We start from the raw sequence: 12,500 nt of genomic DNA on the forward strand, positions 1-12,500 counted from the left end.
AAGCTAGCTCTGACCCCTCTGTATGAAGGGCAGTGAATGTCATGTCTGGGAAAACTGTTTACAGTAGGCAACCCCTGCAGGGATCCCCCTTTCAGAGGGAAGAAGTATGTGATTTGAGGGAGACCGAAAGTCTGTTCTTGTCACAAACTTCAAGGGAGACCTCAGCTTTGATCAGGAGTCACAGGGAGCTCAATGAACCAGAGATACACGTTGATCCACAACAGACAGGAAGATGGATGGGATTTAGTAGTACATGTTGTCACCTCTTACCTTTCCTGTTGCAAAGCGCTCTGGTTATGATATCACTCATGACACAAGATTGTTGGTGGGTACCCAGGATTAGTCCATTAGGTAGGCTTAGCCTGCACTAATCCCTGGGGCCCATTTGGCTTTAAAAGAGGGCTGAGACCCACCCTTAGCAGATAATCTGATGACTTCAAAAGGAGTAAGAAGAAGGATTCATTTGGACCCTGGCTGAAGGTACAATCTGCCTTACAGCTTCCACCAGGATTTCCAAGAGGGAAGCAAGATCCCTCCCCTAAAAATCTCCCAGAGATCAGAGGGAGATACTGGACTCAGAGGACCCGACCAGCAGCTCCAGAACCGGTACCCAGACTGCACACAGCATGCCCTGCTAGGTTCTGCCAGCAAGCTTCTTAGGTGGGAAGAGCCGGAGAGTCTCTGAACAAAGAACAAGGCAGTTGCCTGAAAAAACTATCCTCAGCTTTTGGGCCGTCCGCCTAAAAGGACGACACAAGCCCTGCGAAAAAGCTAGGAGGAGTGCCACAACAAGCATGAACCAGCATCCATCTTTTAAGGAAATGTTCAAGGCAGTGAAGCCCTCACACAGCGACCGGCTGCACCACTGACTGTTGTCACACTGCTGTCACTAAAGTCATCCAAGATACCTCGACCAGTGTTCCAGATCCACCAACCAGCACAGAGACAACGATTCTTGGCCCTGAGGCACCATGTAGGCCAGCCTGAAGCCGTCCGTCCAGACTCGCTTGCCGAACTTCCTGCCGCCTGATACCCACTGCTGTCTCCCATCTTGAACTCTGTTGCAGGAGCTATCGAGCATCAAGATCATCTCAAGCACCAGGTACATTGTGTTTCCGTCCCCTAGTCCTTCTCTGAAGGCTCCTAGTGACATTTACGACACCTTGCTCCCTTGGTGCTGAACTCAAATAACCTTGCACAGTTAAGATTGATTGTTTTATCAACTACCCTCCTGTCAGTATCCAGAGTGCATTTCTTTCCTTCATGAAACTGCCTATCCTCTGTGTTCCTTTACAGGTGGGTTGTATTTTGTAGTGTGCTTGAACTGTCTGTTGTAATAATAATAATAAAGTAGATATGTTTATACAACCTTGACTGGGCGGTCTCTTTTATCATTGGGTAATAATTGTATTTTCGCTTTGTAGCAACCAACCATCGATCACCACCTTGCAGAGATAAGCCTGCCGTTTCATCCACGTTACCAAAATATAACAAGAAGGTTTATAATTTTAGATTGTTTCCAATCTGTTTGTATCCCTTCTGGTGTACTAGAGGGCTGGGGCTGATCAATAGTTCAGAAACTGATATTCATCCCTGGACCGCTGGTGACCCGGAAGTTGACTTGTCACATTAAGCCGTTTTGTCCCTTCTCCATGAGGGGAGCCACCCCCATATGTGGGCAGAGAGGCTCTGCAAGACCCTCCATAGGGTTCTGGGCAAGTGGGACCTCACTGGGAGTGACTCCTCCTTGGGGGACAAGGACTCCCGTTTCTGTGAGGAACTCCCTGGATCAGCCATACTATCACCATATATGGGACTGCCTACTGGGAAAAAGAGTGCAACATCCTTAAATGTGGCTGTCAGCAATGGTGAAGCAAATCCATCAGAGAACGTAAAAAATGTCCCTTTTAGAGTCTTGCACTTAACTGAGATGAGTAGAGGAGAGGAGGAGAGAGAGTATTGGACGCAGAAAAAGTCCCTGACGTAATCCAACCAAATAAGTTTGGGACTAGCCACGGAACCCACGACTTTCGAACAGAGGCAAGGCACCGGGGAACCACTGTTTAAGAGAGAAGAGGTGTCGAGGACCTGGTGGTGTGGGAAAATCACCCGCACAACTATGCCAAGACCATCACTGCTGGGAGCAAGCAGAGCTCCCTGTCGTCTTCAAAGAAAGCCAAGTCTGGGGCGCTGACAAAAGCTGAGTGTGAGGAAAATGAGTAAAGAGACGAATGACGAAGTGAGTGCCAAGCCCTGCAAGGTACACATACTCACCCGAACGTACCGGGGAACACTGGAAAAGAGGAAGGCAGCCAGGGAAGGAACACATGAAGAGTACAACTCAACCCAGTCATAAATACAAGTCAAGAGGAATACAGTTGTTGAATTGCCAATGCTAACAGTGTCTAGAGCCAATAGCCAGCAACCCTGTGTATGAAAGTGTAACTTACCCTTGTCCCAAAGAAGAGACACAAACACTAACGTTGTTTAACTGGCGATGTGTAGAGCTTGTAGAGCGAATACCAAATAAACCTAAAATGGCAATAGAGGGAGAGTGGAGACAAATATACTGGGAGGAAAGGATACATTCTCATAAACCAAGAGAGGACGAGTGGAGAAAACATGGCTCAAAGCCATGTCTTAAGAAATATGGTATCATAGTACCAGCTCATGGAGGAGATATCTAGGCTTTATTGAAGAAGATAATAAAAGAGGTAGCAGGTGAAACCGAGACATTTCATTGAAAGACTATTAAAGAAATCACCAACCCTAGCGAATAAGTACCTTCGCTTGGTTGGGTCTAAGTTGTTTATCTTAGTAGTAGGCTCAGGTTGAGTTAGGTTTGGTCCAAGGACATTTTTATTATTAAGGCTTCCTGATGACTGACAGTCACCCTTAGCGTTCCTTTAGATAAGTAGGGTGAACCCTTTAGTGATAGGGACAGTTAGGCTGCATCTATATAATATCATTAAAAAGCACTACAATGTCCTTAAAGTGTCTGACTCTTTCTTCCAACCCACCACAAATGGTGTCAGAGTGGGATGTTGACCAACTGATAGAGGTTGGGGACCTGTGCTGTTTACCAAACTAAGTCCAAAAGCTAGAGCCCCTACTGTGGCCACCAAAGCATGCACATGATATGACCTACACATCATAGAGGAAATAGTAATTCCACCTAATGAAAGGCATCTGATACTCATCTGATACCCAGGGGACTTACTTCTGCTCCACCCGCGGGTTCATAGGGTAGCCTCAAAGTTAGGATTATCCTGGAGATATAGATTAGATGGTATGTCAGGTGTCACTGATCCTGACTTTAGGGGTGACATTAAAATACTGCTGCACAATCATGGGCATAACCACTATTCAGTAAAGGAGGGGGACAAAATAGGCCAAGGAATACTGGAATAAATAATGTTCCCTGTAGCTCAAGAAGTAGAAGAGTTAAAGGAAATGGAGAGGGGTTTGAGGGATTTTGCAAAAGCCAACAACCCTAGGGTGGAAGTCTGCCAAGAAGCGGCAGAGGAGGCTGTACCCATCCCTGATTTGGCCTTTGCCCAAAAGAATGGCCCAGTTATCATAGAGGACTCTGGCAAGGTGGTTCCTGAGGATACCGGGCACAGCCAAGCCACCACCTCCTTCTTCATAAAGAAGCGATTGTTATATAGGGGTGATTTGAAAAAGGAGGGCTTGCCCCAAGCACAGTCGTTGCTTCTCGGAAGCCATTGTAGAATTGCATTGGTGCTGGCTCACTCCCATCTTACGTCAGGTAATACGAAGATTGTACTGGCCCTGAGTTTTTGACGATGTTCAGAACTATGTATTGATCTGTGACATTTGTCAAAAGAAAGCAACAAACCCCATCCTGAGAGCACTCTTACAGCCCTTACCAATTATCAAGGTCTCTTCTCTAGAATAGGTATGGACATTGTCGGACCGCTTCAAACAATTTATTTTAGTGATAGTGGGCTATGCAACCCGTTATTCTGAGCATTTCCCTTCCGCAATAACACTAGCAACATATGTTAAAACATCTGTTACCCTTTTTGGCAAAAGTTGGATTCCTGAAGGAGATCCATACTGACACGGATCTTTACTGATCTTTATGTCCCGCCTAATTCAAGAAGTAAAGGAGTTACTCCACATTAAAACTCTTTGAATGTCAGTTTACCATCCCCAGACAGATGGTTTGGTAGAAAGGTTCAAAAGTTAAAACGAATCTTACGGACGTTGGTAGAAACTGATGGGAAATATTGGCATAGTATGGGCTTTATATGCAGCCCAGAAGATCTCTGAGGCATCCCAGAGATATTCCCCTTTTGAGTTACTATATGAGGGAACTTCAGGATGTCCTTGTCATGCTCAAGGAAACCTGGGAAGAGAGAGAGGAAGCCATCTTATTAATTTCCCAAATGGGCCAAAAATTGAAAACCCATATGGCAGGAGCGAGAGAAATTGTGAAGCAACATCTATAACTGGCCCAAGAACAGGAGAAGGCTGTTTATAATAAACATGCAGTGAACAGATAATTTTCGGTCAGGCAGTTAGTCTTAGTTCTCCATCCAACATCTGAGAATAAAACCTCCTGCTTTTTGGCACCTGTTTCTAGGGATGGTTACAAGGTTAGTGTAGTCCGAGCAGGTGGGTCAGTTGGTTTGGGCCTTGGAGATTTGTCTGGCTAGAAAGACTGGGGCATTGTTCAATAGGCATTTGTGGGTCAGAGGTAAGGTTTTGAAAATGATGCGTTGCCGGACAGGGAGCCAGTGGATATTGTGTCTAGCTGATGAGATGTGGTCTTTTTTAGGGATGGTGAGTGCAGCTCTAACAGCGCTGTTCTGGATGGTTTGTAGTTTGATGATGTTGTGTATGTTCGATCCTGCAAAGAGGGAGTTACAGTAGTCAATCCTAGACAATATAAGGTCCCTGGTAAGGGTGATACAGTTTGGCAGTGTATGCTGCGGCCGAAGCTATAGCTTTTACCAGTCTTGTTAGAGAGAGTGTTGAGTCTAGACAAATTCCTAGGGTGTTTACCTCTTTGGATACTGTGATGGTGTTTCTGTCGATGTTATAGGATTTGTAGGAGACAGGGAGGTTTTTTAGACGAGATTGGGTGCAATGAGGAGTAGTTCCGTTTTCTCATCATTTGGGCAGAGTTAGTGTTACGCAATCCAGGCTTGGAGGGTTAAATATATTTCGTTCAATAGTTTGGGATCGGTGTCATGCTTGCCAATGATGGGTAGGAGTATTTGGTTGTCATCCGCACAGTTGGTGTATGTGACACTCAGTTTGTCTAAGAGGTCAAAGTGTGGCTTGGTGAAAATGTTATAAAGTGTTGGCGAGACACAAGAGCCTTGTGGTACTCCAGAGGATACTGCGGCTGGTGGGGCTGCCGCAGTGGATGAAAACACTCTCATTGAACGGTTGGAGAGGAAGGATTCTAGCCATTTAATGGCTTTGATTGAGAAATGGGGATCTAGGGCAAGGTGTTGGCAGAGTTTATTGTGATTTAACAGGTCAAAGGCTGCTAAGAGGTGGAGTAGAAGGAGAATGGCTAGGTTACACTTGTCTTTGAACTCATCCATTTGGATTTTGAGGTCTAAAAGCGCAGTTTTGGTTCCATGACCGGGGCAGAAACCCAACTGGCGAGGACCAATTATGTTTTACATTCTCAGGTAGGCCACGCTATTAAGATTTTTCAAGAGGAAGGGTACCGCTGTGATAGGGCGGTCATTTGTGGGGACATTGGCGTCCAGTGTTGGTTTTTTTTTTGTTGAAGTGGGAGATCCCAGACTTCTTTGAGGTTTTTTGGAACATTGCTAGAAGAGAAGGAGTTGTTAATCAAGGCTGGCTCATACAGGAGCCTTAGCAGTGGGGCTTTTGTATGTGGGCCGGGTTTCACCTACTGGTCGCCTGGTTGGCTCTTAGAAGCAGTGTGGAGCCAATCACTGAGGGGTAGCTTGGAGGTGGGAGGCTGCTCGTCGAATCGGGTCTGCAGTGGCCATATTGACTATTGTTCCTTTCTTCAGTTTTCCCAGTGACATAATTTCATAGTCAGCACAAAACACAGCATTTTAATTGTCCTGTACTCTTCATGGTGCAATTGATAAAAATGCTCTGCCCTAAATACATAACAGCTGAGATGGACCAATCATGTTGTGAGTGGGGATCAGCGAGGTAAAAACGTTGTTGCACCCCATGGAACACCACAACCCCTTTTTCCATAATTGGCCCTCTTGGCTCCCCACCCCTTGAATCTTTTCACTCTGCAACTGCCATATCAAGACATGTTGCCAACTCTGGACGCCACCTTTTAGTTTTCTCCTCGACGTGAATAACTTCATGAAAAAACATGTCTAGGTCCCTGCTCCTGAAATACATTTTCTTTATTTATTCATTCTACTAAGTCACTTCTACCACTGCACTGTCTGCCTTAACTTTCAGTGGAGGCGCCGTGTTCCCATCCTAGTTCTTCATTTTGGCAAAACTGCTGGCTGGGCCTTCTCGCGTATCTCACTATTTCCTTCCGAACCATTAGGTAGTCATTCGCCTATCGTCTGGGAAGACACCTGCTGTCTCGATTCTCATTTCAGGCCCCGAAAACTTTCTCCCTTGCAACAATTAGCTGAAATCTATTCTGCATCCCTTTCCATCCTGACCTTGGCTGCTTGGCGCCTTCTGCCCCACAGCAGAAATAAAATTCAATTAAATGACCATAGCTCCAACATGCGGCCTAGATTTCTAAAATGGCAAAATCCACAGTGGCCTCTTCTAAAATGGCAACCCTCTTGCTCATTACAACAACTAACAACTAGACTTAATAAACCTAAAGGTACATATCAAAAATAAATCCAAGCTACATAACTGTTTGTGCATAACCTTATCTAATAACCTCACCTAACAATATAGGTGTAACACATGGGCTAAAAGCTCCCTTACCTAACAATATAGGTGTAACACATAGGCTAAAAGCTCCCTTACCTAACAATATAGGTGTAACACATAGGCTAAAAGCTCCCTTACCTAACAATATAGGTGTAACACATAGGCTAAAAGCTCCCTTACCTAACAATATAGGTGTAACACATGGGCTAAAAGCTCCCTTACCTAACAATATAGGTGTAACACATAGGCTAAAAGCTCCCTTACCTAACAATATAGGTGTAACACATAGGCTAAAAGCTCCCTTACCTAACAATATAGGTGTAACACATGGGCTAAAAGCTCCCTTACCTAAAAATATAGGTGTAACACATAGGCTAAAAGCTCCCTTACCTAACAATATAGGTGTAACACATAGGCTAAAAGCTCCCTTACCTAACAATATAGGTGTAACACATGGGCTAAAAGCTCCCTTACCTAACAATATAGGTGTAACACATGGGCTAAAAGCTCCCTTACCTAACAATATAGGTGTAACACATGGGCTAAAAGCTCCCTTACCTAACAATATAGGTGTAACACATAGGCTAAAAGCTCCTTTACCTAACAATATAGGTGTAACACATAGGCTAAAAGCTCCCTTACCTAACAATATAGGTGTAACACATAGGCTAAAAGCTCCATAAAAATTTCGCCAAACTACATCTACCCCAAAAACACTATGACACCACAAAAACCCACAAAAACATGACAACCAAGTCACTACCATGGGCCTAATACCTTGCCCAGTCAGCTTGGAAATATCTGGGGTACTTTGTGGGTTATTCAACCTCAGGTAGAGAAAATGAAGGCAGGTCAAAAGACATCAACCCCTTAAGAGGAAAGCTAGGGACTTACCGGAAACTATTGCAGATTTATCCCAAACTACTCCACCTTGGCGGCTAATCTGACCGACACACTAAAAGACTCACACACCCCGAAGCTAACCTGCCAAGCCAGCATTGACGGCCTGAAGGCTAGACTTTATCAGAAACCCGTTCTTAAAATGCCGGATTGTAATAAAGAGGTTTTTCTCCAGACCGACGCTTCTAAAGTTGACTTGGGTGCAGTCTTTTCTCAGGAATACAACATGATTGAACATACAGGCTCGCACACTAGCCGGAAACCCTTTTCCTGAGAGCAGCCATATGCTACCATAGAGCTTGAAGCATTAGCCATCAAGTGGGCCATCTCACACATGAGATATTTTTTAACAGGAAGACAATTCAGGTCGGTTACCGACCACTCACCATTTACTTGGATGAGTAAAGACACTAACCCCACAATAAGCAGATGGTTCCTGGTCTTACCATCCCTTTTTTTAACAGTGGAACAGCGAAAAGGAAAGGACAGGGGAGCTGGTGTAGTTTTAAAGTGGCAGGGTGTAAATGTATTTTCCAGCGAAGCCGTAACGAGGGGGTACAGCGAGCGAGTCTGACTCAGAAAGGTGAGATTCGCAAGTGGGAGGGGACTACCCCTGTTGAAAATGTGTTGAAATGAGGAGTGAAAATGGTGCATTTTCCAGCACGATTTTCAGGAAAAGCTGTAGAAAAAGACCTATGATACAAGCAGTTCTCAGAGGAGAACCCACACAATATTCTACTACCAGAGATGCCAGGTTGCCGACAGTACACAGGGACATTTTGCAGCAGTAAATCATGTATGTGCCCATAGACTACAAGGGCACAACTATGCTTCCATCATTAAGGCACGTGCTGGGTAAAGATGGCCACTGCCATCTTTTATACATTTTCCTGCTTCTATGGTTTTGCTGCAGGAATTACACCCGTCTTAAATAATGTGACAGAACATTTCATGACGCACATGACTCTTCTGGGGTTTGGTAGTTAAACATACATTCAGAATTTGCTGCAATTCATCAGGATACCACATAAAATGTATTCAGGTGCTGCTCAAATACTCAGCGATTTGCTAATTGGATTTGTAATGTGCCATTGCCTTGGGTGATGCTTAAATACACCAGAGTATTCCCAGATGTGTCCACTCAATAGACCAGCTTTGCTGTAAAAGAAATGGCACGCACCGTTTTATATTGCCAAGCCAGTGTAAGCTTTCCCGGTGCAATTAATAACACGTTGTTAATGCCGCACCATTGAAAACAGTGCTCTCATATTCGTGTTACCCCAGTTGAGCATTGCCATGTAATTCCAGCAATATCATTCCTAGCAATGTCCCCCACGTAGCACACTGTCTTGTTGGTATCCACCTTGTGCCCATAAAATGATGTTATCCCAGTGTCAACCCCAGTACAAACACACTGGCAGGTTTCTTGGGGTCTAGTCTCAGCTACCCCCACTGGTGGACGCTTGAACTAAGTGGTCCTTGTACTCCTCCCTTCTTCATACCCACAGGTTAGGATCCAGTAGCACTCACGCAGACTTACCTATTGATCCAGAGGGATCCTCCGATCTTCTCTTCAGTAAGAAACACCTTCACATTTAAACGGGAGTCCTGCAAAGAAAGCAGACCTTGTGTTAGCATCTGTACCGCCTCTGAAATGAATGTGGGCAGAACCTCTAGTGAACCCTATGCCCATGCAGTACAGACTGCCAATGTGCATGTGTAACACTTTAGAGTCGTGAATGCCCACAGAGGAGAGTCTTGCAAGTTCACACTTCAGCGTACTGAGCCTCACATGCCCACACCGTGCACAGCCTTGCAGTAATATTAATAATATCACAGTTTCATGGCAGGCTCCTCCCAATCCTGAAGGCCATAGTAACAGGTGCTAAACTGCAACTCAATGATAGAAAGTGTAGCACTCTCTCAAAGGCAGGGTGGCCCCTGCTGTGATTGGCACACCTGTCTAAAGGTTGCACACAAATCTCTGAAGCAAGTGCTTAACCTGCTGAGCTATACAAAACTTCCATACAAAAGGAAAGATACTTCCCCGGTGCATACTGCAACCAAATCTGTGGGATCACGAATTAACTAAATGGATGAGGAATACCCCGGAGTGAGCCCCAGCCACGGGCCACCCTGCACTGCCCAATATGCTTTGGCTGGGGGTCACTCCAGGGATTTCCTCATCCATTTAGTACATTCTCAGGAGCACCCTGATATTCACGCGGCAGCAGGCCCGGGTGAAGTTGTGTGGGGGCCAATTTCAACATGATGGTTGCCCCCTACTTGCTCAGAGCAGAACGCAGTCTGAGGCACCTGTGGGGGGCATACATTATAACGGAGAAAAGAGAAGGTTAACAGCTGCCAATTATAACGATTGAGCGAGCCAGCAGGGGCCTGAAACATGATGTAAGCAGAAAAAGGAAGACTGAGCCCATTCCTGGGAGGATAGCTCAGATGCAACATGCTCGCCTTGGAAGCAAGACAACGCGGAGCAACACGGGTTCGCGCTTAGAAACCGCTGGGTATTAAGCGCGTGATAAATAACCAATTACAATTCAATATTTATGAAACCTTCTCTAGCTGCTTACAGGCAGCCCTGCCAGTGCAGGGTGCTCTGCACAGACACTGGACAAAGAACCTATTTGTTTTTCCTGTGTCTGTGCAGAGCAACCTGAGCTCTGGTAGGGTTGCCTGTAAGCATGTCCTCACTGTGCCCATGACAGTTTCGGTCTATGTTGACTTGACCTGGCTGACCTACAGATTCGTGGCCAGACAGAACAGGACACAGATGTTAAAGGGCCCCTGTGCTTCGCTGTTAATAAAGGCCCGGCAATTAAAACATAAAACATTTCATCGTTACACCTGCATTCATATGCATAATTTTGAAGGCGATTGAAATCGTGCTGTGGTTTTAATATTTGCGTGCCAGGCGAATGATTGAAAGGGTTGAGAGGGGACAGGAGACTGCTCATTCTCACAGCAGTCCCTAAGTGGGTGTTTTCAAGGAACGAGTTAACTGCTTGTAACATTGAAGCTGCACTAGAATATCTCATTAGAATGTGCAAGAAGTTAGATGCCCACACACAAATAAGTTTGCCTCGTCTCTCAAGTAAGCACCTCTCCTAACAGTTGAAAAGGTAGACCACCCCTCCACCCCCTCGAAATGTAGGTTTTGTTGCTCACATGCCCCATGAACACTCTCCTGGGCACTGCACTTAAATGCACAGACTGTGTGTTCTTAGAGTAAAAAGCAGCCTGAGGCACCCGTGGGCGGTAGAAATGACTAATTAATGTCTGCCCTCACGGGTGCCTCAGACTGCTTTCCACTCTCACTGCAGCAGCAAAAGAAGAATTCATCACTATTCAGATGGCATTCAGTCACTGAATGCCGGCTGAATAGTTATGAATCCTTCTTTCGCCGCAGGCAGCTCTCTGGTCTGCAGTTCACAGACAAGCTCATCACTCAGTGTGAAGTTTGAACACTTACTTGGGCACTTTACTTTAAACGCAGTGCAGTGCCCAGGCCGGTGTTCAAACTTCACAGTGAGTGAGCACTGGCCCTGGGCCCCTGGTCGCCCATCCCACATCACTACACCCCTCTTGGAGGCGTTTCTTTCTTAACGCCCCCAAGCATCCTTTTCAGCCAGGTTGATCGGCTTTTAGTGCCACTCTGGAGGGCCTGAACTGCGCATGTGCAGCAGGGATGACTGATTACAGCGCCCCCACTGCACTTTCAGTACAGAACCCACCATATCCATGAGTAACATGAATTTACTGTTGCTCGTGGACATGGTGGGGTAGGGTCCTATTGTTGGTGGGTCGCCACCCCTCCCACCCCCAGTGGCCAGCCACACCTGGCCAGGCTGGAAATAAAAAACTGTAAGGGATGTAAAACCAGGAAATGGGCCTTTACCTGCTTCGCACGTGGTCTCTGGAGCAAGTTACCAGTGCAGACAGGGGTGGCTCCCCTCCATGCTGCGCTTTTGACCTGAGGATGCTACTAATCACTGCACGCGACTCTAATTCTCCACGGCTGCGTATTTCCCCAGCCACCGCTGCTCCCCTTATCCGTTCCAGCACCTCTGCTCCCCAACACCCACTGTAAATGCTTTGGTGTGTCCCCTATAATTAGCGCCACGTTTCAGGATTCAGGATGGTAGCTCTGTGCTTAAGAAATCCCTTACATACAAAGCTGATAAGATAGTTCAGTGAGTCAATTGCCCACTGTGCATGCATGTATAAGCTCATACACCCTCTTATCCCATAGGATGAGGCAACGATCGAGTTTGTATTACTTCCGGGCAGTGCCATGCGCGTGCCGTGAGTGAACAGCAGAGATCGCTGATTTTTTGTTTGTTTTCGAATGTAGATAGTCTTGTTGTCACTCGAGAGCCGAACATGGCATGTCATGACTATTCACTATCATGATGATGGCGAAAGAACTATTGCCTCCTCTCAAAAGACATGTTATTGAGGTCTAATGCTTTTGGTAAAGGGGTCAGACTGACGAAGTTAATCAGGCAGGGCATGAAACTGGGGAGCAAAACCTACAGACAAAGGCAGCGCCCGCATCGAGTTTTCCACTGGGTGCAACTACTCAGTATGAGAAAAGCATAGCCCGGTGTCAATTGATATGGAATAGAGGATTTCCAATCCCACATCATGCATGCCAGCCACCACACCCCCGCCATGCTGCGCAGGAGGGAACACTGCGT

The 12,500-nt window shown here is 46.0% G+C and overlaps 1 long non-coding RNA gene across 1 annotated transcript in view; it reads right to left on the reverse strand.

The window, feature by feature from the left end:
• The window catches only part of LOC138581977 (uncharacterized), a 1,316,379-nt gene that overhangs the window by 899,693 nt on the left and 404,186 nt on the right, over positions 1-12,500 (reverse strand). The window contains exon 2 of the long non-coding RNA XR_011304915.1: positions 9,323-9,390. This is a non-coding gene — a long non-coding RNA (uncharacterized lncRNA). The remainder of the gene's footprint in view (positions 1-9,322; positions 9,391-12,500) is intronic.

The sequence above is a fragment of the Ambystoma mexicanum genome, chromosome 3q (genome assembly GCF_040938575.1).
Source record: "Ambystoma mexicanum isolate Mex_15411 chromosome 3q, UKY_AmexF1_1, whole genome shotgun sequence".
NCBI lineage: Eukaryota > Metazoa > Chordata > Amphibia > Caudata > Ambystomatidae > Ambystoma > Ambystoma mexicanum.